Below are 27,419 nucleotides of genomic sequence, written 5' to 3'. Positions count from 1 at the left end.
CTCAGGTCCATGAAGAAACGTAAAGGCTACCCTACGAAGCACTAAAGGTAAATAAAATGTATTATTTACCGTACTTTGTGGGGTGGAAGACGCACTTTTTTGTCTCAAAATCATATTCAAATATCCCCATGCGTCCTTGGAGGCGAGACTACCTTGGCTCCATTTAGAAGAATCACTTATACAGTAAAAGTCCAATTTTTCGGCATCCAATTCCCTGGCAAATCTGACATTTCGGCAGTTTTGAGAAATAGTCCCATTTACGAAAATCTCTGATCGTTCGGCAGATTTTCCGATTTTTTTCGTCAGTCTTGAAATTCTCCATGAGGCTCACCAGCTAGCTACCCGCCTTTACCCGCCTTAGTGAGTGAGATAGTGGAAGTGATGGAATGAGTCTACCACTGCCATGAAGCTCAGAGGCTAGCTCTTTCTCCCATAGCATAAAGAGAGGACAATCATGTAGTGAGTCTAGCATGGGAAAGAGAATCTGATTCGCCATTCTTCCGCCATTCTTCCGAGTTGTTGCCGTGCTGCTGCCGACTTCTCTCAATTCTTCTGTGTGCTTTGTGAACTTCGTACCGAAGCAACAGGGAGAAGAGACCTTAGAGCCTGTTGCAGGACCCTCTATTGCTGGGGACTTCTTCCAGCAGTAGCAGACTCCAATCAACCCCTTCTATTGTACATATGTAAATAAGGAACCTACTATAAGTTTAGGTAAGTGCATGTGAACTTGTAGGCCTACTGTACCATTACATTTATATACAGTATGTTCACTGATTTCTTTATTTTTCATATTCATATATAGTACTGTATTCATTACAGTATTGTACAGTATCAAACTGTATACAGTACTCTCCCCAAACACATTTGTAATGATATGAGTAGTGATGATAGTGTTCACCGAAACATATAAGGTACTGAGCGGGTAGGGTTTTTGATAATTCGGCAATTTTGATTTTTCGGCACTTGCCTGGTCCCATAGATGCCGAAAAATCGGACTTCTACTGTACAGAGGATCACCTCACTGTTTGGCAGTCAAGTATTTTGTGTAGAGTATAAACACCTTTGATTTATTGTAAAAAGTTACATTCACTTGTGTATATACTCAGGGTTAAGAAAAAATTTAGGGTTTGTTAACAACTGGCCATGTGACGGTCTGGGGGTTTAGAGGTATAGCAATTTAGCATCTAGCATACATACTGCTTTAGCAGGCTAACATGATCACTGGTGAACTCCCTGCTAACCTTCTGAAATGCAGTCATGATCACTTTGCTTGCCATCCATTCAGTAGCTTGTAAAAGAATCGTACTGGAGATGATGGCTAGCATGACATTTGAGTCACTGTAACAGACGTCTCATATGGAAATTCAATAACTCTTGTTTGGCTGGCTTCTCTTACTGATATTTTGTTTCATTAGAGACAAGAATATAACAGAAGGAAACAGTTTTATATTACCGTTACTGAAAAACGGGAAAAACAACTGCAACGTTAAACAGTACTGTCTGAAATTACAGCTTTTTAGCAGCTTAGCAGAATAGCAGTTTAGCACCTAGCATTCCCCCAACTCTCAGAACATGATCACTTCTGAACCCCTTGCTAACCTTCAGAAAGGCAATAATGATCACTTCACTTGCTATCCAATCACTGACTAGCAAGGGAATCATATTAGAGATGTTGGCTAGCTTGACTTTTGTTGAGTCATTGTAACAGACGTCTGTCTCATATGGAAATTCAATAATCCTTGTTTGGCTGGCTTCTCTTACTGATATTTTGTTTCATTAGAGACAAGAATATAATAGAAGGAAACAGTTTTATATTACCGTTACTGAAAAACGGGAAAAACAACTGCAACATTAAACAGTACTGTCTGAAATTACAGCTTATTAGCAGTTTAGCAATTTAGCACCTAGCGTTCCCTCAACTCTCAGAACATGATCACTTCTGAACCCCTTGCTAACCTTCAGAAGGGCAATAATGATCACTTGCTATCCAATCACTAACTAGCAAGGGAATCATATTGGAGATGTTGGCTAGCATGAGTTTTGTTGAGTCACTGTAACAGACGTCTGTCTCATATGGAAATTCAAAAATTCTTGTTAGGCTGGCATCTCTTACTGATATTTTGTTTCATTCGATACAAGAGCATCATAGAAGGAAGCAGTCTTATATTACTGTTAGTGAAAAATGGGAAAAAGTTGCAACATTAAATAAAACTTCCCGAAATTACAGCATTATTAGCGGTTTCACAATTTAGCAGTTTAGTGCCTAGCGATGTGGAAATTCGATCACCCCATGTTAGGATGGCTTCTGGTACTTTTAGGGTACATAAAAAGGTGTAAACATTCCTTGTAATTTATTTCTGAAAACATGGTTGTGTTGTTTGATTCTAAAGTTCACACATGCAGGCATTTGAAGACATGCAGGCATTTGTTTTGGAGATATAGTGTATTCCTTCACTTAATGGCCTTTGTATTTTCTTAATGAAAGAACTGGTTTTATTGAGTTTTGTTTTTTTAAGTTCACTTCAAGAAAAATAATACTTATCTCTATATACTGATAAGTATGTAGTGTACTTTAATAGAGATGAACATCACGTCTCAAATTACTGTACTTTACTAAAGGAACTGGACACTTCATATTTCATAAACAAACCGGTAGTGTTAAGATGGCGTCGTGGTATGGATAACATTTTATAAGGAAGGGGTTGTTTGTTTGTTTTCCTGTGTTGTACCCTTCTTTTAAATAAAAATTAAGACACCAAACATATATATATACAGTACTGAAGAGAGACTCTAATGTGTTAAGATAGTGTCATGGAATGAAGTAACATTAAGTAAGGAAGGGGTTGTTTGTTTTCATGTCTTGTACCCTTCTTTACATAAAAATAAAGAAACCAAAGACAGATATACAGTACTGAACAGAGGTTCTGAAAGGTGAGTGTGTATTTTAGTGAAAAATACTCATATCAAGCAACCTTTCTGTAGTTTTAGTCAAGCCATACTTTTTTTCTCAGAGCTTCCCTGCCAGAATTAGGATGCATCTTTCACACTGCAGCGTCTAACATGCCACGAAATACGGTTTATGTTTTTTCAATGTTGAAAGGTTTGTTTCTTAGGAGGGATGCAGGGCGCTCAATAATTCTGACGAGCACTGTATGTTCGGTGACAGCACCTGTCCGCCTTTCCACCAAATGTTGAAAGTTGCGCAGTCACTGGGCTAAGTCTTGCCCAACCGCCACTACCATCGAACAGAGACCATAAGCCATAAGTACATGTTTGGTGACGGTGCCTGTCCACCTCTCTACCAAAGGTCGAAAATCGTGCAGCCACTGGGAGACACACACCATACACACAAAGAAAGACAGAGAGAGAGAAAGAGAGAGATTCCTTCCCACGCAATGATTACAATATCAGTACAGTAATTTCGGTATGATAGTACTGTACTGTACACAATACAGTACTCTGTGTGTGCCTGTACAGTACAATACTGTACAATACACTTCCATTCGGTATGGGTATTTGTTTCAATACTACAGTCAGCCACCTTTACCAAGCAGCCCTATTGGGATAGGTTAGGTTTGGTAAGGTCAGATAAAGTTAACCTATGTAATTTTGCCCGGGAAACATATTGCGCATATCTATGAAAAAATCCTATGATCATTTTTTAAAGGACATGGCGAGCGTGGTTCCTGGCTGAGGGGTACAGGTGGCCACTGCACGTGTAACACAGACTACACGCCACAAGTGCACGTACAGTGGTAGCGCCTGTCCGCCTCTCTATAGAAGGTCGAAAGTTCCATGGTCAATGAGAGACACACACATCACACACACAAAGAGAGAGATTCTTTCCCATGCTATGTTTACAATAAGAGTATCAGTACTGTAATTTCTGTACCAATGGATATGATAGTACCGTACTGTATGTGTGTATGTACAGTACAATACTGTACAGTACTCTACAATACAACTTCCATTCAGTATAGGTATGCGTTTCAATACCACAGTCAGCCACCTTAGCCAAGCAGCCCTGATGGGATAGGTTAGGTTTGGTAAGGATAGGTAAAGATAACCTGTGTAACTTTGCCTGGGAAACACATTGAGCATATCTTCGAGAAAATTCTATGATTATTTTTGAACGGAGGAGGCAAGCATTGTTCTTGGCTGAGGAGTACCAGTGACCACCGCACGACACACATAGACCACAAGCCACGAGTAAATGTATGGTAAAACTGACCTTCCACCTCTACACCAAATGGTGGGAGTTCCCCAGCCTCCGGGATTAGTGTGGAAACCCCCCACCAAGCGCGCCTATCGCTTTCCTGTTGAATGGTCAGAGTCACTGGGCAGGCTGCACTAGTCATACATTGTCTGAGGCAGTGATCTACTGCTCATCTGCTGTTGCCGTCATGTACTAACCCTTGCCTGGGCAAACTGAAGTGAACCTTATGCTGTATACAGTTGTCAGTTTGCTGCGCGTTGCTTCCTTTTGCTCGAAAGCAACTGCTGGATGGATGTGGCAGAGTTGTTCTCCTTGCCAGCGACAGAAGCCCACACCTCAGTTCTCGCCTTTGTCTCCCTCATGAGTGGTAGCGCTTGCAATGATGGCTGTGACTGCAGTTGTGTTTGTGGTGGCTCCCTACTTTTTTCAGGTTGTGGCCCTACTCTGCAGTATTCTTGTGTGTGTGGTGATGGCACCACCACCACCTGAGTAGCATAAGAGGAGGGTTCTGAGTCTGGAGAAGAAGCGTGATATATTGGCAAGGTTGACGCAGGCTGGACCACAGGACGCATTCTTCGCAAATATGATCTAGCCCATTCAACATTGTTCGATATCAAGGAGTCAAGCGACAAACTTAGGCAGTACGGACAGGACTTTGCCAAATGCACACATCGCAGCAACAGGAAGGTAAAGGTCCAGGAACCAGCACGTCATTATCAACCGGTCGACACTGATGTGGTTTCGTCAGCAATGTGGTGCCAGGGTGCTAGTGCGTGAGATTGAGGTGATGGTTGCTGCTGAGAAGATTGCCCACCTGCACAATGTGTAGGACTTCAAGGTGTTTAAGCGATGGCTCTTTCGCTTCAAGCTCCTCCATAATCTTACTGGCCATAAGGCACACGGCAAGGCCTTGGATGCAGCAGCGAAGGAAGTAGACCCGTTTTGCCAGAAAGTGCAGTGCCTGATCAAGGACGAGGGCCTTGCCCTTGGTCAAGTCTATAATGCTGACAAAACCAGTCTGTTTTACCACTCTTTGACCACCAACACCCTGGCTGAGGAAAGAGATAAGTCCGTGCCTGGCTGGAAGTTGTCCAAACAATGTGTCTCTGTTTTGTGCAGTGCCAATGCTAACAGGACACACCACCTCAAACCCATTGTTGTTGAGCATCACGTTGTCTCTGAGGGTTGATGGATAGCCTGCAGGTTGTGTGGTACTGTTCTGTGAAGCCCTGGTTTACCGCTAAGATCTTCAGAGATTGGTTTCACAGACATTTCGTCAAGCAGGTTATCTGTTATTAAACGGAGGTCCTTGGAATCGCTCACGACCAGGTGAAGGCACTCCTGCTCCTGGACAATGCTCCCGTGCATCCATCTAAGAAGGATTTGGTTGCTTTTGACGGTCGGATTAGATGCATGTTTCTGCCACCTAATACGACTGTTCTGAATCAACCAATGGACCAGGGTGTTATCATGGCTCCCAAGAGACTGTACTGACGGAGCTTCCTGAACGAGGTGATGGTGGTGCTGGAGGACGAGGCCCCAGTCGAGGACACAAGTGGGGAGCAGACCTTGCAGAATCTTTGGCGTTACTACCTGAAGTCTGCAGTATTCAACTTGGTGAACATGTGGAAGGGAGTCTCCGTCAAAACACTCGAAAGTGGTTGGTCTTGTCTCCTGCAAGGAATCGATGCCGAGCATGACTTCAAGGGGTTTGACGTGGATGATTTCCACAGCCGCCTTAAAACAGCAGGAGAGCAGGTGGATGTCAATGACATGCAGGAGTGGCTGGACAACGACAGTGGCGATCCTGGTTACCAAACCATGCCTGATTAGGTGATCGCTGCTGCTGCCTCTGCGGGCACAGAAGAAGACAGCAGGACCAACGAGGATGAGGATGAGAACCCTAACTCACAGCCCTCCACAACTCCTGCAGTCCCTCGTCTCAGTGTCCTCCGTGGTTACCTGAAGGGGGTGCTGGAGTATGCCGAGCACCCACACTGTGACAGGGAGTTGGTGCCGCTCCACCTGGCAATGGAGCTGCGGTAAGTTCGAGACGCTGTCATCCTCTGGCAGAATCTTCGATCCTATCATCAGACCAAGATCAACTCATTCTTCAAGCATGTGACCCCCACGAGTGCCAGCCCATTCTCACCACCACCAGCTTGTTTCCCATCATCACCTTCAGACCCGGAACAGAGCACATCAACAGCCACTTAGGCTCCTTTGGATATAAGTTTGCAGCTGTCTTCGGAGTCTCCTGAGGTGGGTTGGCCACCATCACCACACTGCATGTCACCAGTCATCGCCCAGCTCCATTAGGTTGAGGATGACATCTGTTGGGTGCTACTGTTTGCCACTAGACCACACAGGACAACTCTACACCTGCCGGAGGTGGCAGATTACTAAGCCTGGTGACGATGCACTGGTTGGTAAGTACCCCAACCGAATGTTTTTTGGAAGGTAACTTCAGGTTTCTTTCATAACTTCCTTGGTACTAAATTTTACTTAGTATATTCCTATGTGATTTTGAGGTTACAATAAGGCAGAATGACCTGAAAACAGTGGCAATAGTACAGGTACTGTACATACAATAGTGTTTAGGTAGGGTGCTTCATTGTTTTCAGTGGTTTTTATGCATGGTTTTCTTGGTGTTGAAAATTATTTTGGATAATCCTATGTGAGAGGTCACAATATGGCAGAATGAACTGAAAATAGTGCCAAAAATAGGTAGGGTACTGTACATACTGTACAGTAATGTTCAGTTTTTTTTTTTTTTTTTTTTTTTTCCCCCCCCAAGGCTTTCTTGGTGTTGAAAATTATTTAGGATAATCCTATGTATGTTTTGATGTCAAAATATGCCAAAATGACCTGAAAACACTACCAAAATAGGAGGGCTACTGTACAAACAGTAGTGAATAGGTAGGGTGCTCTTTGGTTTTCAGTTGTTTTCCTGCATGGTTTTCTTGGTGTTTATCATTACTTTTGATATGCCTATGTGTGTTTTGAGTCTAAATATGCCTGAATGACCAGAAAACACAGCCAAATTAAGGATGGGTACTGTACAAATAGGTCAGGTATAGGTTGGAGGTTGGTATAGGTAGGGTCTGGGTATGGTAGGGGAATAGTGTTCATTGTCCGGATGTTACCACTACCTGGACATGCCTTTGGCTCTATTATGTCCGGATAAATGAGGGATTACTGTATTCAATTTAAAACCATATAGTGGTAGGTGGGGGCGCTCACCATCCACTCACTCGATGTAGTATTGCTCTCAGGTGTCTGCCCTTTCCTCTCCTCCTTCTCTTCCTTCCTTCCTCTTCTGTCTTTCTTTACTTCATGCTTTCCTCGTCCTTCTGCCTACAGATGACTTTACACTCCCTCCTTTGTCTTTCCTTCCTTCATTCTTTCCTGTTCCTTGTGCCTATGGGTGACTCTACACTAGGTGACAAGCCAAATGGGTTTCCTGTTCACCAGGAAACCATTTACTACACTGGGTGGTAAACCATATGACCAAATTATGGCGCCTGGTGATTTAGTGGGTAATTGCAGCACTCTAATCGGATTTAGCCGGTGAAGGTTTATATCCAAGAGATGGCTAGGGTTACTGCTCACATAATGCCATTCATGGATGAGTGAAGCTGGTCACTCTCATTTTAAATGTCAGGACCAACTTGCCTAGCCCCGGGCTCTTACGCTCCTCATGGGGCGACATAGGATTGGATGATGGATGATGGATAAACAGCTGTGGAAGCCTACCTTGAAACAATGAAACCTAACTGGGAGCATCACCCCCGGAACCCCCCAATGATTACAGCCTACCTAACCTAGTGCAAACTACTATGTGCATTCTGTAAAACTGGCCAAACAATATCGTGCATTAAAAGCATTTGTTAATCATTGGCGCAATCGTCACCAGGGTTGCCATTTGGCATTTTTCATTACCAAATGTGGGCCAATATGGTAATGAATAATTTGACTGCAAACAAATCAGCATGATTCATTACCAAACGGATTATTCACAAGTATTAACCCCTTCATGCCTCATCGCATCAACTGATAATTGATGCGATGAGTCTTATGCCAAATAGCCTAATTGCATCAACAGAGAGGGACCTGTAAAAAACTGCAGAGCGCTTCCTCCACCCCGATTATGACATACATGGCTTCATGCCAATGAGAACTCACCCCTGACATGGCGTGAGGGGGGATCAGACCAACCTCGGCGGTGGGGGGACACTCCCCCTCTGGGCCTCATCAGTGCCATCCTCTACCCCACTCCTCACTCCCTCCTTGTCCCCCATCACCTTCCTACCCCTCCATGCACCTACATCTCTCCTCCCACCACCACCCGTATCCCTTCTCACCCACTCTCGCCCCTCCTTCCACCCTGCTAGCCTCGTGTCCCCTCCAAACCCCACCCCATCCCTCCCTCCCACCCACTACAGACCCCCGAGAGGTATCAGGCTGCCAAGATGTTACAGAACACACTGAAGTGCTTTCTTTTCATGCGAAAAGTTGGTTATTTTTCCAACTCACGTACCTATAAGCCTACTCCCCACAGCCTAGTAATCTCCCCACACCTTCATACACCTGTTTTCACAGTTGGTGTGACAAAACACTTTGAAATGACCTGTTTCAATAAGAAAAATAGGTAGTTATCAAAATGTTCACAGTCTATACTGTTTTCGAGGGGTAACTATTATAAACTCTTTTGAACTTTGATGCGTGACTGTGCAGTAACCATTAGGCCTATGGGGGTGCAGATTGCATTGTCAGGTGTGTAAATTCTTTCCCTTTAGCCAGAACACAATCAATCTGGACTTGGTGAAAGTCGCCAAAACACCCTCGAACTGCAGCTGCAGGGGGTACCCTGCCTGAAATAATTGCGGTCTTAACACGTTAACTGCTCTATACAGCCAGGGCTGTTCCGAGTGCAACTGCTCAATACAGCCCTGGCTGTGCAAGTAAATTTCGAATATAATGCCATGGTGACCAAGGCCGACCCATGCAAGCATGTTTGAGCCTTCAAAACTGAAACTATCTATCTATCTATCTATTGCCAGACGCCTCAATCCCGTTTGGGGTGGCCACAAACAAATCGCCTCCAAGTCGCCCTGTCCCCCGCCATTTCACTGCCCTGCTCCCAACTCACACCCCCCTCTCTCATATACCTCTCCACCCCATCCCTCCATCTCATCCTTGGCCTCTCCCTCCCTCTTCCCCCCTCCACCTCACTCACATACACTCTCTTCGTCAGTCTTTCACCCTCCATCCTCCCCACATGGCCAAACCACCTCAGTGTGTTCCTCATAATGCTTCCTATCACATCCATATCCACACCACAACGCTCCTTTATATCCTCATTCGTCAGCCTGTCTCTCCATGTGACTCCACAGGCTCCTCTTAAATAACTCATTTCCACTGCTCTCACTCTTGACTTGTGTCCTTCCAACAACGTCCAAGCTTCACTTCCGTACGTTAGAGTTGGTATCACAATACTGTCATGCAGTAACTTTTTCACTTCCATGCTCACTTCCCTGTTTCTTATCACTGCTTTCAAAGGACCAGCAACCTTTCTTCCCTGCTGTACCCTTTCAAGCACTTCACCCTCCAAACCTCCATCCTTACTCATCACACTACCCAAGTACTTAAATGTACTCACATTTTCCAATTCCTCACCATCCAACCTCACTGTATATTCACTGACTTCACCTCTCTCAAAGACCATCACTTTACTCTTCCCTATATTCACCTTTAGATTCCTTTTCTTACACACTCTCCCAAACTTATCCACCAAGCCTTGCAGCTCCCCGTCTTCACTCAACAATACAGTATCATCTGCAAACAACAGTACAGGGAGTTTCCAAACACTATCCTCTCTCACCAGGGCCACTCCAACATCCACGACCCTACCTTGTACCTCTTTTTTTACCCCATCCATGTACAGATTGAACAACCATGGAGACATGACACATCCCTGTTTCAACCCAACTTTTAAAGAGAGATATTCACTTAGTTCACCATCCACACGCACTGCAGCCTTCGCACCATCGTACATACTCTTCACAGCATTCAACAACTTCCCATCTACTCCATATATTCTTAACACTTTCCACAATCCCTGTCTATGCACCCTGTCATATGCTTTCTCCAAATCCATGAAAGCCGCATACAACTTCTTTCCCTTCTCTAGAAACTGAAACCGAAAAAGAAAATGAAAACCATACATTCCAATGGGGAATCAGACATTTTGATGTTCATCCATGGCTTTACCAAGGTAAATATTGAGCTAATATTTCGTTACTATATACTTTGGCATGTGTTCTCTCAATTCCTAAGACAAAATTTGGCCTTTGGGAAATTTCATTTTTACCCCTATGTCTGCGCACCACAGACACCACCAAAAAACCGCCATGAGCAGTTAACAGGTTAAGGGGTTAAGATACAGAGGATGGAGACAGTGGATTGTCTGCTCTCTTTGATTAATCTGCTAGCCTCCATTGCATGAAAGTGATCAACATGCTGCTAATTATAAGGAGTGATTATTTCCATTTGTATACAGTAACCTCTCAAATAGCACGAGGGTTAGGTTCCTGGAGAGGTTGCTTTGGTTAAAAATGCGTTATTTAAACATAATTTTCCCATAAGAAACAATGGTAATATTGGGAGTTAAGTTCCTGGATTCTGGGAAAGTCTACCCATTTGGGGAGTTATGCTACTCTAAACTTAAAAGCAACAATATTAATTTGAAGAAAATCCACATAAAAAACAAAAACAATATATTTTGGGGAAATAAACAACATTTGAACCCTAGTTGGGCCGAAGCGGTTTACTTCTCCCCAAATACATACTATTTTCATTTTTTACATGGATTTTCTTTCACTTCTGCTTCATTCACGGCATTGTGAAAGTTCCTCAATATTATTAATGCATTAGTAGGTCATAAAAACACTACAGTTAAAGCAACATTTTCATTACTGTAAGTAGGTCACAAACAATAAAAACACACAGCCTCACTTCACTCATCGTTTGCTGCTGTCCCTCCTCACCCCACTCCCCCACCTCCCGCCGCTCCCCACCCTAAATTTGTTAGCCCTCCTCGCTCTGCTGTCCCTCCTTGCTCTGCTGTCCTTCCTCTTCCTCTGACTCCCATGCTACTGGTGACGAAGATAACTCCCTTAAATTTTGTCTTCTTCATAAAGAACTGCTCAATCTTGGTCTGAGTGGTTTTCTTCTTTCTGTTCTGCCACATCAAGTTGTAACAATTTAGATCTGCCATCACTTTCCTGGCCAAATTTTGTCCGAAAATGATCCAAATTGCTCAGAATGGGGCCAAACTTCATTTTCAAATATAACAGTTCGAATAAAACCAGTTTAAGCAACAGGCAAATAAAAAATTGTATTTATGTATAAACTGCCACACATGGTCTATCAGCTCAGGACTGTCCAAGGCACGCACAGCTAATCTGAAACCATCACATAAGTGTAAAGTCGCGTTAAATCGAGAAACCCTTGTTAGTTAAACATACCTCCTTAAGTATTTGCGCGTTAAAACAAAAACGCGTTTTTTTAAAACTCGCGTTAGTTGAGAGGTTACTGTATATAATTAGTGAACAATAAATGCTTGTTCTACTAATCTGGTAATGAAAAGTTAAATTTGGTAATGGAAACTGAAGTGTTTAGTAATATGGCCGAGTTCAGATCTGGCAACCCTGAACGTCACCCGACTATACGATGGCGAAACAGTCACTCAGGTTGGTGCGTACATTACTGCACATGACAGGGGTAATAGCAGGGGTCTTGGACGGAGCCATGGTGGTGCTGTAGTATTCCACGAGGCCAAAAAGATATGCAGACAGATGAAGAAGCAACCTATCAGCAGGGCAGAGCACAGGAGAAAAGCAACTCAACCGGTCTATCTGGTAGCATGCGGTCTGAATTGTCGAAATGTCAGGGATAACCATGTCACACAATGGAAAATGGTATAGATTTATAAATGATGAAACAACAAATTATCAAATAACGATTGGTCGAAAAACAAGAGGTGGGTGTTTCATATATACCGTATATTTATACATTAAGTCCTCATATTTGGATGCACTTTACTTCGGCGCCTCGTTTTTTGCGCAAGAAAAAAGTTTCTGAGTTGTCTCACAATATGCGAATTTCCCCACAATTCAATGCTCCCAGCCGGCAGCCGACACTCAGAAGATGATGTGTACCGATGCTCAGTCTAGGCATTGTCCATTTTTCTATGCAACAGTTTCCCATGATCTTTATACAGCAGGCCCAGCAGGGCAGTAGACACACGTGAGTTTGCTATTGTTTATGATTATTAACATACGATCTTCAGCCGTGTCGTGAATACACAGCAGGTCCAGATGGGCAGTAGACACACGTGAGTTTGTTATTGTTTGTGATCGTAATGTATGATCTTCAGCCGTGTCGTGCTACTATTTCTTAACAAAGAATCGTTACATGTTTCTCATAACACTATTTATTTTCGTTTTGATGGACAAATACCTGAAATGGATGTAAAATAAAGATTATCGATATTTAAGGAAGGAAAGAATAATAACCGTCCCAATACAGAGAAGGTAGACTCAGCCCACCGATTTTTAATTCTATTTGACTATATTACAGCCTCTCTTCCTTGTGGGCATGAGTAAAATAATGTTTATATAATTTCTCCCTTCCTTTTGGTGACAAAGAGGGCACACAAAATGACCGAGGTTTAGTTAATTGACTTTGATGTCGAAAATTTAATAATCTGGTGAAAAGTGGCAGTTTTACCTTGGTTAGTGACACCGGGAACTAGCCCATCCACCCTCAACACACTTTCACTTGCCACTCAAGCCAGTCTTCACTTTATTTTTGGTAAGGATTTTTGGTGTTGCAGCTCTTTATAACAGTTTTAATGTCTTTTCAGGTACATGTTTATTGTGCTATGCTATTTTAGCACTAGTAAACACTCTTCATTTAATTCTGGGTAGGGCCTGTTTGGTGTTATGGTACTTTCTGATAGGGTAGGTTCATGTCCCACCGGAGCGCTCTTCCATTTTTCCCATTGATTCTTAACTTCACATTTTGATGTTTCACGTTTCACGCGGTTTTGGCAGAACATCCAAGCTGCTAAAAACAAGTATTTACTTTGTGTGTACTGTATATATATATATATATATATATATATATATATATATATATATATATATATATATATATATATATATATATATATACATATATATACATATATACACATGCACATATATACAGTCTATCCTTGTCTAACACTGTTTTCCCAAATGCGAAAATGGTCTGACATGGTACAATTTTCTGGAAGCAATATCTCTTCTAACACGGCCACTGAAGAAGCTAACACAGTTTTTTGAAACAGGCGGGCTGCTGCTGAACTCCAGGAAGAGGATTTACAATGTCAGCAGGAAGAAGAACCATGGACACAACACAGATGATGATGTGAGAAGTGTTATAAGTGCTACTGACTTTGAAAGATTTTAACCTGTGTTCTCCCCTCTACCTCCTCTCTGGCATGGTGTGTCTCCTCTTATCCTCCCATAAGGTAAATAAAATGTGGCTTTTAACTGCAATAATACTTATAATTATCTGAACCAAATTAATGCTTTCTAGGAGGTTAAAGTTGGAGGTATAAAACAATTTTGCACCACAAGGCAGGAAAAAGTGGACTTTGGGCAGGAGTGCTGAAAGATATAGGAGGCTTCAAGAGTCCCTGTAACACGAAATTTCTCTAACACGATAAAGGTGCAGAAGCAACTAGAATGGCACTCAGAGCGTATAGCTCTGCCAAGGCCCTGTCTCGCAATGTTAAAGAAAGTGAAAAAAATTCCTGGATCAGCAACTTTATCTGGATCCGGATCAACATTTAATGGAGTGTATTCTGGGCCAAGGCCCATTCTTCTACCAAGTTTCATGGAAATCCGTCAGGTGGTTTTTGTGTAATCTTGCTCACAAACCAACCAACAAACAAACATATGGACAGGGGTGAAAACATAACCTCCTCGGCGGAGGTAATTAACCGTGTTAGACAAGGACAAACTGTATATGAAGACATACCCTAGTTTAACAGTGTAACTGGTTAGGTAAAACACCACCATTAGGAAGGGTATCGTATATTGGGGTACATTTAACATGTAATGTGGAGCATTTAACAGCCTTGGGTTTCCCCCCAAACCAAGGCCAAAACCCACCCAAATGAGAACCAAAATAAGTTTAAAGCCAATTCATATGGCCTAACAGCTGTCAAGGAAGCTAACCTAAGCCTAACACCTGTATATAACTCACTAAAACCAACAATGCTATTCAGGGATAAGTGAGGCTGGTCACACTCATCTTAAATCAGGACCAACTTGCCTAGCCCTGGGCTCCTACACTCCTCATGGAGCAACAGAGGATTACATATATATACTGTATATATATATATATATATATATATATCATCATCAGCCATTACAAGTCCAGTGCTGAACAAAGGCCTCCCCCAACCTTCTCCACAATTTCCTTGACTGAGCCAATCTTTGCCAAGTTTTCCCTGCAAATTTCTCTATCTCATCTCTCCACCTTCTGTCTGGCCTTTTTCTGCTTCGCTTACCATCTCTTGGTGTCCAGTCAGTAACCCTCTTGCTCCATCGATTATCCCTATTCTTGCTACATGGCCTGCCCACCTCCATTTCTGTTCTTTTATAACTTCTGTAATATCTTTGACTTTGGTCTGCTGTCTCACCCAAGTTGATCTTTTCCTGTCTCTTAACCCCTTAACCGCGGGGCGTCACTTTCGTGACACTCGGGAGCAAGGGATCATACCGCGGGGCGTCGCTTTTGTGATTCTGTGTTATTTTGAATTCACCCGGGCTTCCAAGTGGGGGCTTGTATCATCTATCAGTACTGCCAATGTCCAACACTAGTCAGCACTCCTAATCTCATCTGTACTCCCATCCATTGTTGACAATTTAGCCATTTCTCCCCGTTCTTGACTCCCCTCCCTACCCCCCTCCATTACCCTATCCTCTTGCCTGCCCGGCCGTGCTACGCTAAGTAAATCTTCCCTGGAATTTTTCACTGATTTCATCCATTGAAATAAGCCCTATGTCCTATTCTTATACCAAATAATATATACAAGAAAGAAATAAGGTAAGTGAGAATGCCATACACCTGGAATTGGCTAGTTATCACCTGACAACACCTCTCGTGCACTCGTTCGCTAATTTTCGCTGTTTTTTTCCCCTTGAAATATGCCGTATACTCTATTTTCGTAATAAATATACATGTAAGGAGGGAAGGGAGAAGCCTAAGTGATATTTACATTCACCTGGAAATACCTAATTTATAATGTATTGTCTAGATTTCCTGCCAATCATTTCAGTGCTAGACATAGCTGTTTCAAGAGCTAACATTGGTAGCTCTGAATATCCCCTAAGTAGGCCTCTAATCTATTTTCGTAATAAATATACATGTAAGGAGGGAAGGGAGAAGTTTAAGTGATATTTACATTCACCTGGAACTACCTATTTTATAATGTATTGTCTAGATTTCCTGCCAGTCATTTCAGTGCTATACATAGCTGTTTCAAGAGCTAACATTGGTAGCTCTGAATAACCCCTAAGTAGGCCTCCACCCCGGCCCTCCGTTATCAGTTTACTCTCATCTTCCAAAGTGAGGGTACGTATGTTTCTTCTTGCTGACTTCAAGGACTTTTTCACCCCCATGCAAAGGGCCCTGTGACCTTTACCCCCTACTAAACCTCGTGTGGAAAGAGGTAAAGGGCTGACAATTGATAAAAGAGTGACTACAATCTTTCTATTGAGTAAAACAGTGCAAGTGGAATTGTAAATAATGTGTAAATAATGTGTAAACAGCAAGTGAAAGTAATGAATGTAAATATACGTGAACAATGGAAAATAGTTTTATAAGTTACTTCAAGTGACAGTGCATAACACAGTGTAAATAAAATAGAAATGTAAATAACGTAAATAAAACAGAGAACGTAAATAGAAATGTAAATGAGTAGTATTATAAGAATACGAGTATATACCCTAGGAGTAATGAAAGTGGAAGTTTCACCCTAGCATGTCTGAATGCTATGAGTTATGAGAGTGAAGATGAAAGTGACATTCACTCTCAATGCTAGTATACAGGACGAGAAAGTGAATGCTACGTATTTTACTGAAAGAAATTGAATCCGTACAGTGACAATAAACTAATACTACTGAAGGAAATTTATGGATAAAGACTGTAGATATATATAAGTGTTATATAGTAATAGAAATATAAAGTGTGAGGGGTTTTATGAATAATAAATGACAGAGTACCAAGAGCGAACTAGTGCCAGTGCGACGATCAGACGCGCTCGTAATTTCCATTGCTTTCACAGTGTTTTTTTTTTTTTTTTTAGTTTGGATCCTAAACTACTTGAAAATTGTAGAATAGTGTTTATAGTGTTTGTATCTGGCTGTGGTAATCATATTACGGGTTGTCGGGAAGTGTAAAGTGGAGACTTCGTTACCCTACTTCAGAGGTCTCCACAAGTCCTACGGTAACCGACGAAGGCTCAACAATCATTCCAGGAGAAAGCTGAAGGTATGTGCCATAAGCATATGTAATTTTATTATTCTAGGACTAATAACTGATTTTTGGCAAATATTTTTTGAGAGTCTGTCGGAGCCCAAATAACCCCACGGGACACGCAAGTCATTGGTAAACAAGCCTGCGGTGTAGGGGTTAAAGATATTCAACCCTGACCTTTCCATTGTTCTCCAGGAACGTATTAATTTATTTTCCATCGATTTTGTCAGTTTCCAAGTCTCGCAACCATACATCATTGCTGGAATTATACATTAGTTATATACTCTTCATTAGATAGATAGATAGATAGATAGTTTCATATAAACTGGCAAGCTACTTTTCATAATGTCCCTATGTTTACCGAAAGCTTTCCATCCAATTGTAATGTGTCTTTTTATTTCGCTATCATTATCTTTCGTTAACTTAATTGTACTCCTCAACTTCTTCAAGAATTTCTCCACTTATTCTGATGACGCTCTTTGGTGTTTGAGGATTAAACATTACTTTCGTTTTACTCCGGTTCATCTTTAGCCCTACTCTGAGACTTTCTCTGTTCAGGTCATTTAACATTTCTTGCAATGTCTCTGCTGTTTCTGAGATTAGGACAATGTCATCTGCAAATCTTAAATGGTTTAGCTTTTCTCCATCTATGTTCACTCCTTTGTTTTCCCAGTCTAGCTTTCTGAAAATACTTTCTAGGCATGCTGTAAATAACTTTAGTGAAATTGTATCTCCCCGACACATGCCCTTCTCAATCTTAATATTCTCTGAGTCCTTAAGTAATTTGGCTGTTCCCTCTTTATATATGTTTTCGAGCAGTTTTACAATGTTCTCATTCACTCCTTATTCTCGCAATGAATTTATAATTGCTATGTGCTCCACTGAGTCGAAAGCCTTTTTGTAATCAACAAAACCTAAGCACAGTGGTTTATTATATTCTGTAGTTTTCTCAATAAGCTGATTCACTGTGTGTAGATGATCAGTAGTCGAGTACCCGTTTAGGAATCCTGCCTGCTCATGAGGTTGGTTTTCCTCCAAATTTGTAGTTATTCTATTTGTAAGGAGTTTAGTGAAGAGTTTGTAAATGACTGAGAGCAAGCTAATGGGTCAATAGTTACTAAGGTCTTTTGAGTCACCTTTTTTGTAAAGTAAAATAGCTATTGCATTACACCTTGTTTTGGGAATTTTCTTCCTTTTTATACACTGAGTAAATAAGTGAGCAAGCCTAGTTTGTACTTCTGCTCCTGCATCCAACAGTAAATGTGCAACTATTCCATCTTCTCCCGGAGCTTTCCCTCTTTCATATTTTTGAGAGAATTCTTTACTTCATCTGGTGTTACCTCAGATATTTCACTTGTGTCAACTGAAAAGTAAGCTGTTGGTACTACTCTCTTTGATGCATACAGTTCTTTGTAAAATTCTTCAGCTCTCTTCAACATCTTATCTCTGCATTTAATGGCTTCACCTTTTTCGTCTTTTAGTAATGAAACTTGATGCTTTCCATGTGCCATTTTACTTCGGACCTGTTTCAGACTTTTTCCTTTTTTGATGGTTTCTTTTATTTCATCCATGTTTCACTTTCTTTTTTCTTCTCTTCATCTTTTGTTGATAAGCTTATTTAATTCCGCTTGTTCTATATCATTTTTCTTTGTTTTTACTTTCATTTCATTTCTTTTTTTCATAAGCTCAAGTGTCTTTTCTGTATACTTCTTGGCTTTGGTTGTGTTAGGTTTTCCTACTACCTCTGATGATTCTTTAAGCACTTTTATTAGTCTGTCATTCAGCTCATCAATGTCACATTCAGCATTACTGAGAGCCTAAAATCTGTTCCTTATTTCCAACTGAAAGGCTGCTTTGTTTTCTATCTATTGCCAGATGCCTTAAACCCGTTTGGGGTGGCCACAAACAAATCGCCGCCACGTCGCCCTGTCCCCCGCCATTTCACTGCCATGCTCCCAACTCACACCCCCCTCTCTCATATACCTCTCCACCCCATCCCTCCAGCTCATCCTCGGCCTCCCCCTCCCTCTCCTCCCCTCCACCTCACTCACATGCACTCTCTTCATCAGTCTTTCACCCTCCATCCTCTCCACATAGCCAAACCACATCAGTGTATTCCTCCTAACACTTCCTATCACATCCACATCCACACCACAATGCTCCTTTTTATCCTCAATTGTAAGCCTGTCTCTCCATGTGACTCCACAGGCTCCTCTTAAATAACTCATTTTCACCGCTCTCACTCTTGACTTATGCCCCTCCAACAACGTCCCAGCTTCACTTCCATACATTAGAGTTGGTATCAGAATACTGTCATGTAGTAACTTTTTCACTTCCATGCTCACTTCCCTGCTTCTTATCACTGCTTTCAAGGAACCAGCAACCTTTCTTCCCTGCTGTACCCTTTCAAGCACTTCACCCTCCAAACCTCCATCCTTACTCATCACACTACCCGAGTACTTAAACATACTCACATTTTCCAATTCCTCACCATCCAACCTCACTGTACATTCACTGACTTCACCTCTCCCAAAGACCATCACTTTACTCTTCCCTACATTCACCTTTAGATTCTGCTTCATACACACTCTCTCAATCTCATCCACCAAGCCTTGCAGCTCCCCTTCGTCTTCACTCAACAACACAGTATCATCTGCAAACAGCAGCACAGGGAGTTTCCAAACACTACCCTCTCTCACCAGGGCCACTCCAACATCCACTACCCTACCTTGTACCTCTTTTATTACCCCATCCATGTACAGATTGAACAACCATGGAGACATAACACATCCCTGTTTCAACCCAACCTTCAAAGAGAAAAATTCACTCAGTTCACCATCCACACGCACTGCAGCCTTAGCACCATCATACATACTCTTCACAGCATTCAACAACTTCACATCTCTTCCATATATTCTTAATACTTTCCACAATCCTTGTCTATCCACCCTGTCATATGCTTTCTCCAAATCCATGAAAGCTGCATACAACTTCTTTTCCTTCTCTAGAAACTTTTCCACTAAAGATCTAAGAATGAATATCTGATCTACACAACCTCTTCCATTCCTAAAACATCCCTGTTCTTCTCCAACTAATTCCTCTGTTACTTCCCTAACTCTGTCAATAAGTATCCTACCATACACTTTTCCTATTATACTAAGAAGACAAATGCCCCTATGATTACCACACACTTCTTTTTCCCCTTTTCCTTTGTACAAGGGAATTATTATACTTGACTTCCAATCCTCCAGAATTCTACCTTCCTCCCAGGCCAATCTGCACATCTTCCACATCCATTCTACTACTATCTCCCCCATGCTTTAACATTTCACCACACACTCCATCAATTCCTGGGACTTTCCCCAATGTAACTTTATTCGTTGCTTCCACAACTTCTATCCTACTGATTTCCTGTCTTCTCACCTCTCTCCTTCTCCCAGCCATTTATACTTGCATTACTTCCATCCTCTATGTTCAACAATTCCTTAAAGTGTTCTCTCCATCTGCTCACTTTTTCTCCCTTCTCCACTAGTAATCTACCATTTTTATCTTTCACTCCCCTGCTAACTTCACTTCCACCCTGTCTTACTCTCTTCACCTCTTTCTAGAACATCTTCTTACAGTCCCTCCACTTTACACTCAAATTCCTTCCAAATTCCTCATCCACTCTCTTCTTACTCTCTCTTACTAATCTTTTCACCTCTCTCTTTCTTTCTACATATAACTCTCTCTTCCGCCTCTCAACTTCTTCCACGCCCCTATTTCTCATCCATTCATTGTATGCTTTCTTCTTCTGTGCCACAGCCTGTTTCACCTCTTCAGTCCACCATGCTTCTCCTTGTACCCCCCTCCGTCTTCTCTTCATCCCACACACTATATCACATGCTGCACATATTTCTTCTGTGAATATCCTGCACACACCTTCCACGTCCCCCATCTGCTCCAATTCATATTTGCCCAATCGTTCCGTTACTTCTCTCTTACATTCTGCCTTTTTCTCATCCTCTTGTAACCTTTCCACTCTCCTTGCAAATACTCCTTCTTCCCGTCCTTCCCTTCTTCTATTTCTCCATCTTTTCTGGATCTTGATTCTGGCCACCACCAAGTAGTGGTCAGAAAGTCCACTCCCCCATCCTCTATAAGCTCTTGCATCCATTAAACATTTTCACATCATTTCATCCACACACATAATCAATCATTGCCTTCCTTTCATTCAGTTCACCACCCACCCTTCTCATCACTCGCCATGTATACCTGTGGATCATTTTATGCCTGAAGAGGGTATTGGCTATCACCAACCCCCTCCCAGCACAAATGTCCACTAACACACTGCCATTTTCATCTATCTCAGCAGGCACACCCCACTCACCAACTATTCCATCCACCTTCACATTCCCTACTTTACCATTCATATCACCGATCAAAAACACTCTTATTCCTTCCAAACTTTTCCATGCACACTCCCACATTTGTCCAGAACTCTTCTCTCACTCTGCTTGCATTATCTTGCATTGGAGCATATACGCACACAATCGCCCATATTTGTATTCCAACTTTCAATCTTACCCACACAATTCTTGACCCAACTGATCCTTACTCTCCTATGTTCTTCTGCCATCTCTTACTCGCAACTATACACACTCTTTCTTTTGCCCTCTCATTCTCACCTACTCCTGCACATATACCCCATCCAGACTCCCATTCTCTCATATCTTTTTATCTTTCATCATCTTCTTTATTTCACTTTTGAAACTGAATTTTGCTGTGCAACCCACCATTCTATGGTCGCTTTCGATATTTACTTTGTTGATAACTGTGACATTTGTGATTGTTATTCTTATTTGCTATAATGAAGTCGATTTCATTCTTTGTTTCTCCAGGTCCACTTTCTCCATGTTCTTTTGTGAAAGAATGTGTTCATTATTCTCATGTTAAACATTTCTGCAAAGTTTACCAGCACTTCTCCTCTTACATTCCTTTCTCTCACTCCAAATTATCTCATACATGTTTCTCCATTTTTTGATTTTCCAACTTTTGCATTGAAGTCTCCCATGAGTATAGTATAGGTGGTCTTTTCCTCTTCCATAATCTGGGAGATGTCATCATAGAATGTTTCAATTTCTTCATCTGAGCTCTGAGAAGTTGGTGATTATATATATATATATATATATATATATATATATGTATACACTCAATCCTCGTAAATCGCGTGTTCATATATCACGGATTAGTAAATCACGGCTAAGTGGCCGTCAGACTGCCGCCAACCTTAAATCACTGTTAAGTCAAGAAAATCGCGGACCTAGGCACCCAAGTGGGCCTTTTCCAAGGAGAACCGTAAACTGCGGCATTCAAACTGAAAATCGCGACCCAACAACCAATCACCACGCGTCCCTGGTGGCAAAGTGTGCATACTAATGCCACCATGTTGTTGTTGTTCTTGTCCCGCCAGTCTGCACACTACAGACCGTCGCCATGGAATATGAGAGCTATCTGCCTTTTTTGTGCAACTTCCCCCCACCTCCTACCTGCCATGGCCCCTTCCGACCCCCGCATGAAGTGATCTAAGCAGTATGGCGTCAAGAAGCTGCCACCGTTGTCATACAGTCAACGTTTGGAGCTCATTCGTCGTGTTGAGAAGGGAGAGAAATTTTAAAAGCTGGCGAAAGAGTTTGGGAAGAACAAGTGCTGAGAGGTTCTAAGTTCTTCCCAACACCACCCCACTCCATTCACTTACGCAACTTCGTCATAGGATTAAGGTGAGATCCCTTAACATTGCTTATTTCTATTTAATACATGCACTGAATATTCCTAAATTTGTTCGTTTGTGTTTGATGGTGCCTAGATGCGCAAAGGTAGGGTGCTGTGGGGGCGGGTTGGCCAAGTCCAGACGCAAATTAATTTTTCAAATAAGAGTTATTATTCATAAATCATGGAATTCGTAAATCACGGCAGTGGTCCAGACCCAAATTCCTGCGATTTATGAGGATTGAGTGTATATATATTCAGTATATATATATACAGTATATATATATATATATATATATACAGTAATTCCTCATTATACGATGGGGTTCTGTTCCTGAAAACCCCATCGTATAGCAATCCATTGTATAGTGAACCTGTTATAACATGTAGTCAATGGGGATACGTTCCCAGACCTGCCTAAACTCGCACATTCACACACCTTAACACTCACATACATGAAATATCCTTATGTTTAAACATGTAAAGTAACATATTAATAATGAATAAAGAGAGGAAAAACATGAAAATAACAGTATACAGTAGTTCTTACTATTACTTAAGTAAATAGGATTGTTGATGTCCCCTCCGAGGCTAAGGGACAGGTAGGGCCTCACAGCCCTCACTCATCACTGGCAGAACTGGCTGACTGGGCAGGGCTGGCTGGCTGCACGGGGCTGGCAGATGAGTCTGGACTGGTGGATGAGACTGGGCTAGCTGGCTGATGGGACTGGACCAATCGATAAGACTGGGCTAGCTGGCTGGGCAGGGCTAGCTAATGAGGCTGGACCGGTGGACAAGTGTGTGTGGTCTAATGCCGACAGTGTGAGGACGTTTTTGTTGCGTTTGCACATTCGCTGTTCACTGAGCCGCGGATGATCCATCGTTGTTGCAAATCGTTCCCATTGTATAGTGGGCATAGGGTACTAAAATTTTGACACTGTATAAGCGAAATATCGTACAATGAGGCATTGTATAATGAGGGTTTACTGTATATATACAGAGATAGCCCGATTATCCGGGCTATATGGTGTGAAGGGGTGCCTGAATAATCCAAAAGCACGATTAATCTGGTCAAAACAAAACACAAGTACAGTACTCTACTGTTGGACTGATTTATTAATGGAATACATTACTATTTGTATCAGTACTCTGACTTTCATACATACACACAAGAATGAAGAAAAGAAGCAAACAAAAAAACCTATTACAGTACTTCACTCCGAATCTGGGTCGTCCACCTCGGATGGACACAATCGGAGCAATGCCTCATCAACGGGGGAACATGTAGGTGGCGAATCAGCAGCTGTGGACCGATGTGTATTTGAGACACCTGAAAGGCCAGGTTCAGGAGAAGAAGCTGCTACAGTACCGGGAGGAGAACCAGAGGGAGTAGCAGTACGTGGACGGAAGAACTGCGAAATTCTTTAAAAAAAATAAATAAATAAATAAAAAAAATACAGTAGCTGCCTTTGATGTGTGCATTCTTGTAATTAATGAATGCTGACACAATAAAGAAAATTGTGAAACTTTGTAATGTAATAAAAAAATAAGAGAACACATCATTGTTACGTAACTTACCGAGTCTGACGAAATCCTGTGCCCCTGTGCTGCCATTGTATGATGCAATCTCTCAGCTCCCAGATAGTGTTGTAGCACCGAGAAAACTCGGCATCGTCTTCCATCCCATCCAAGAAACTGAGGGACATCAGTAGCTTCACGTGCCTGCGAGAGTCGAGGCCTAGGGACGCTGGGTGGCACCATCATCGCCATCGTCGTCATCACTATCATCATCATCTCTCCGCTGCACAGACTTGGCAATCTCTTCATCTGTCATAATTTCGAACCCAGGATCTCCTTCGTCAGCTTCCAACCATTCCATAATTTCATCAGCTGTTGCCTCTTCTTCCCCACGTTTTAAAGCTGCCTGGTATGGCTCAAACCCATCAAAATCTTGGACAGCTTCCTCATTTTGCAACAGCTTGGACCAGGCATTGGCAAGCGTCGTCTGTTTCACATCATCCCAAGCCTTGGCCCAGTTAAATATGGCAGACTTCAGAGAATAATTTTTACACTTTGACAACGTCCTTTGCCCTCTGGTATCCTCATCCTCGTCATCAACCACAACCATGACCTAAGAAAATACATGCAGATGAAAAAGAAAGAAAAATAAGGACGTGCCAGGTAGCGGATTCTGAAAGGTGTCTGGGTTACGAGAAAATCTGCGAGAATTTTTGCGATGTGCATACGAGGTTTTGACAAGTGGTATTCTGGAGAGTGCTGTACGACAATCTTAAGACCAACACCAGGTTGCACCAGCGCAAGTGTTGGCCAATCAAAGAGCGGAAGGTTTCTCTATTTAAACCTGAGTAACCAATCACAGTACACCAGAGTATGACGTCATAGTGGTAGCAGACGATGTTTCCACACCGCCAGTCATAATTTCCAAGACAGTATTGAAGCAGTGGAAGACCACCAAAATATTATGTACAGAAGGGCAGTGAATTTCTCTGAGGAAGAAATAAGTGCACTGATTCATAATTTTTTCGACATTGTGTCATGTAGGCTATCACCATATTTTAGATGAGTTTCTTCTTAACACTGGCTTGATTAATCGAATTTTTGTGAACAATATATCAATAGGCTATAATTTGTTTGTAGTAAAGGCAATATTGGCCTACAAAGCTAGTTTTACCTCATACAGTCAACCCTTGGCTATCACGGGTTTTGCTATCGCGTTTCATGGCTATCACAGACAGGTGAAATGCAACACGATTACCTTTATCGCGACCTCAAATACAGTACTGCTATTGCGGACCGACGTGGGAATGTGGCAGGTGAGCCACAGTCTGTGCAGGTGGAGATTCAGGCAGCAGTGGAAGAGGCACGGCAAATTCCTGGGACTGGCTTTGCTGACACAACGGAGGACGACATTCGCGACATGATTCAGCCACCCCCTGTTACTGCAGCCGACATCCTAGAGGAGGAGAATGTGGCAGAGGAGGACAGGAGTTAGAGTGGTGAGGAGAACATCGGTGGTGATGCTGGGAGTCGTGGGGGACTCAGCATAGCCAACATAAAGGAAATCATCGACTTGGGTGTAAGGCTACGTCATCTCATCGAGCAAGATGTTAGCGCCAACAGTGAGGCAAATTCGTCGGCGATTATGAAGGCACTGGAAGGTTACCACCAACAATACCATGCCCGTATCAACAACCTACAACAACGCCAGATAACAGACTTCCTACGCCGTCGCAACGAGGCTCAGCCCAATCCACAGCCAGGACCATCCCGTGAGCCTCAGGTGGATTCTGATAATGGAGCTGACGACTTTGAAGGTTTTGAGGGTCCCTTCCAGACTCCTGATGAAGCTGATCAATTCCTAGACGAGATAGAACGTCGGAGGGGTGGCCAGTAATACTCCACCCCAGCCTCGGAACCACTTCAACCCACCCAAGCCCCTCATCCTCTCCAAAAATGTAAAGTATAATGGCTTATTACAGTTAATTCTGTTTTATTTATAACCTTTATGTACTGTACTGTTGTTAATTTGCAGCATTGGTTTGTAATCCCAGGTATTTTAGTGAAGATGTGAAAATAGGGTAAGGTTGGGGTAAAGTTGGAGGTCAGGGAACCAATTAGAATTTTTCCCATTAGTTCTTAAGTATGGCGATTTTGGCTATGGCGGGTCGCCTAGGGTACCAATTACTCGCGATAGCAGAGGGTTGGGTGTATGTAGAAGTAGTACTTGCTCGTCTTCAACAGTCTTCTGCCACTTGTACTTATTATTTTTTGAAAAATTGCAACAGTTGTATGCACTTATGGATTAATTGATGCATGATTTAATTCTGAGGATTTGGGGGATGTTTGAGCTACAACATTTGTAAAAATAGGAGAGTTACAAGGCTTACGATGTACTTAGGGCTGCCCCTCTCATGGTGCAACTCTACGAGGAGAATTGACAACGCCGCATAGGGTTTGCGCTCATTTTCTAGGGCTCCAGAATATGCACTTAAGTGAAAAGTTGCTCTTACGCCCAAAGATGGTGGATTTGCGAGGATTTCTGAGCTTTCAGAATCCGCCCCCAGATCTCCGCAAGAAACTGTCGTACCTTTAGGTTAGGTTGCGAGATTTCACTTTCGTATTTTTTCTTCACAATTTATTTTTTTTCGTAAACCTCTTCTATAAATTTTATTTCATTCACCTCTTCAATAAATTTTACTTCTCTGGGGTAGTCAGAGTAAGTTGGTTAAGTCCACTGGACACAAAACAACCTTGCCTGATCATTACAATCTCGTCACATGTTAACCAGCATAAAAAAAAAAAAAATAAAAATAAAAAAAAAAAGGTTAGGTTAGGTTAGGCTGAGCTGGGTTAGGTTAGGTTAGATTAGGGTTTAGGGTGGATTAATTTATTAGGTACAGTTAAGCTATGTTAGGTTAGGTTTAAACACTTAGATTTAGCCATCCCTTCCGCCATTACTAATATTTTCAATCAGATTATCGTCATAGTCATATTACATGTATGATTACTCATTTGCGCAACAAATGAGGCCTCAAAACACTCAACTAAAAAAAAAAAAAAAAAAAAAAAAAAAAAATTAATGAATGGAAGAAAAAATCAAAAATAGGAAACAGCAGCAAGGGAAATATTTGCCCGGTTTGTATCATCACGTGCCCGTACCTACCACTGTCTTTTACTCAAAGTACTCAAAGGTGGTTTTCGTTTCCCAGCTGGATGCTAGGTTAAGTTTGGTTAAATTATTAGGTACAGTTAAGCTAGGTGAGGTTAGAACACTTAGGTTAGGAGTCACTTCCAACATTAAGCTTGCGAGTCAAACGAGTTGATGGGGAAACAGATT

General features: G+C 42.1%; 1 protein-coding gene across 1 annotated transcript in view; it reads right to left on the bottom strand.

Annotated features, from left to right (window-relative positions):
- The window catches only part of LOC145414105 (elongation factor Tu-like), a 216,308-nt gene that overhangs the window by 70,154 nt on the left and 118,735 nt on the right, over positions 1–27,419 (bottom strand). The window lies entirely within an intron of this gene.

This window comes from Coenobita brevimanus, chromosome 98 (genome assembly GCF_032717465.1).
Source record: "Coenobita brevimanus isolate Jiangsu-jjx chromosome 98, ASM3271746v2, whole genome shotgun sequence".
Taxonomy (NCBI): domain Eukaryota; kingdom Metazoa; phylum Arthropoda; class Malacostraca; order Decapoda; family Coenobitidae; genus Coenobita; species Coenobita brevimanus.
This window is presented reverse-complemented; position numbering and strand designations above follow the sequence as displayed.